The 2,517-nt window shown below is 35.8% G+C and overlaps 1 pseudogene; it reads left to right on the plus strand.

The window, feature by feature from the left end:
- Window positions 1-716: 716 nt before the first annotated feature.
- LOC125601419 lies at window positions 717-2,283 on the plus strand (annotated as a pseudogene).
- Window positions 2,284-2,517: the final 234 nt, after the last annotated feature.

The raw sequence follows: 2,517 nt of genomic DNA on the forward strand, positions 1-2,517 counted from the left end.
AAAAAGAAACAACTTTGCTGACCATTATCAATTTTTTATTGGTCAGAAGAATCCTCCAAATAGTTTTGTCTTGGATTGGTGATCTTTTTCGATAGAATATATATTGAATATGAATTGAATACAACAAAATTGGGAGAGATAGGCTCATTACATGAAAAAATATGGGAATGAAAGTCTCATACATAATTGATAAATGATTGGAATACGTGAGCATGAGAGCCAAATGAATCGAAAGATTCATGTTTGGTTCGGGAAGGGATCATAGAACTTTTTTTTTACTGAATAATCTACTTTCATTAAATGATTTATTAGATAACCGAAAGCAGAGGATATTAAATACTATTCGAAATTCAGAAGAACTACGTGAAGGAGCTATTCAACAATTAGAAAACGCCCGAGCTCGCCTGCGTAAAGTAGAAATGGAGGCGATCAGTTTCGCGTAAATGGATACTCTGAAATCGAACGAGAAAAAGTAAATTTGATTAATTCAACTTCTAGGACTTTGAAACAATTAGAAAATTACAAAAACGAAACCATTCTTTTTGAGCAACAAAGAACAATTATCAAGTCCGTGAACGGGTTTTCCAACAAGCTTTACAGGGAGCTATAGGAACCCTAAATAGGTTTGAGTAATGAGTTACATTTACGTACTATTAATGCAAATATTGGTATGTTTTGGTACGATGAAAGAAATTACTGATTAGCTCTTTCCTTACGATTATGATAGGCATTATTTTTTTTTTCTTCCAAAAAAATTAGGACAATACTCATGGTAACCATTAAAGCCGATGAAATTAGTAATATTATCCGTGAACGTATTGAGCAATATAATAGAGAAGTGACGATTGTAAATACCGGTACCGTACTTCAAGTGGGCGACGGCATCGCTCGGATTTATGGTCTTGATGAAGTAATGGCAGGTGAATTAGTAGAATTTGAGGAGGGTACTATAGGTATTGCCCTAATTTAGAATCAAATAGGTGGTGTTGTATTAATGGGTGACGGTTTGATGATCCAAGAAGGAAGTTCAGTCAAAGCTACGGGAAAATTGCTCAGATACCCGTGAGTGAGGCTTATTTGGGGCGTGTTATAAACGCCTTGGCTAACCCTATTGATGGTCGAGGTAAGATTTCAGCTTCTGAATCTCGGTTAATTGAATCTCCTGCCCCAGGTATTATTTCGAGCGGACGTTCTGTATATGAGCCTTCTTCAAACAGGACTTATTGCTATTGATTCCATGATCCCTATAGGACGCGGCCAGCGGGAATTAATATTGTGACAGACAGACCGGTAAAACAGCAGTAGCCACAGATACAATTCTCAATCAACAAGGTCAAAATGTAATATGTGTTTATGTGGCTATTGGTCAAAAAGCTTCTTCCGTGGCTCAGTAGTGACTAGTTTACAGGAACGAGGGGCAATGGACTACACTATTGTGGTAGCTGAAACGGCTGATTCCCCAGCTACGTTACAATACCTCGCGCCTTATACAGGAGCCGCCTTGGCTGAATATTTTATGTCCGTGAACAACACACTTTAATCATTTATGATGATCTTTCCAAACAAGCACAAGCTTATCGACAAATGTCTCTTCTATTACGAAGACCGCCCGGGCGTGAAGCTTATCCAGGAGATGTTTTTTATTTACATTCACGTCTTTTAGAAAGAGCCGCTAATTAAGCTCTGAATTAGGTGAAGGAAGTATGACTGCCTTACCAATCGTCGAGACCCAGTCAGGAGATGTTTCAGCTTATATCCTACTAATGTAATTTCCATTACAGATGGACAAATATTCTTATCCGCTGATCTTTTTAATGCTGGAATTAGACCTGCTATTAATGTAGGGATTTCTGTCTCGAGAGTAGGATCTGCCGCTCAAATTAAGCTATGAAACAGGTAGCTGGAAAATTAAAATTGGAATTGGCTCAATCGCGGAATTAGAAGCCTTTTTCCAATTTTCTTCTGATCTCGATAAAGCTACTCAGAATCAATTGGCAAGAGGTCAACGATTGCGTGAGTTACTGAAACAATCCCATCAGCCCCTCTCACAGTGGAAGAACAGATAATGAACCATTTTACCGGAACAAATGGTTATCTGGATGGATTAGAAATTGGACAAGTAAGAAAATTTCTCGTTCAGCTACGCACTTATTTAAAAACAAATAAACCTGAGTTCCAAAAATAATAGCCTCTACCAAGACATTAACCGCTGAAGCAGAAAGCTTTTTGAAAGAAGGTATAAAGAGCAACTGGAACGGTTTTCTACTTCAGGAGAAATTATAAAAAATAGAAATATATTTAAGTTAAGTCTATATATAATATATATAAGTATAGAACTAATACTGTAATATGTTAATATAAAATCTTCTTCTATTTTCTTATAATTTATTTTTATAAATTTCTAAACAGAATAAAAATATTCTTATAATATATAGAAATGGAATAAGAGATAAATATCAATATATTTATATCTATTTGATATTGCGTCCAATAGGATTTGAACCTATACCAAAGGTT

This window comes from Brassica napus, unplaced genomic scaffold (assembly GCF_020379485.1).
Source record: "Brassica napus cultivar Da-Ae unplaced genomic scaffold, Da-Ae ScsIHWf_2555;HRSCAF=3301, whole genome shotgun sequence".
NCBI classification, from domain to species: domain Eukaryota; kingdom Viridiplantae; phylum Streptophyta; class Magnoliopsida; order Brassicales; family Brassicaceae; genus Brassica; species Brassica napus.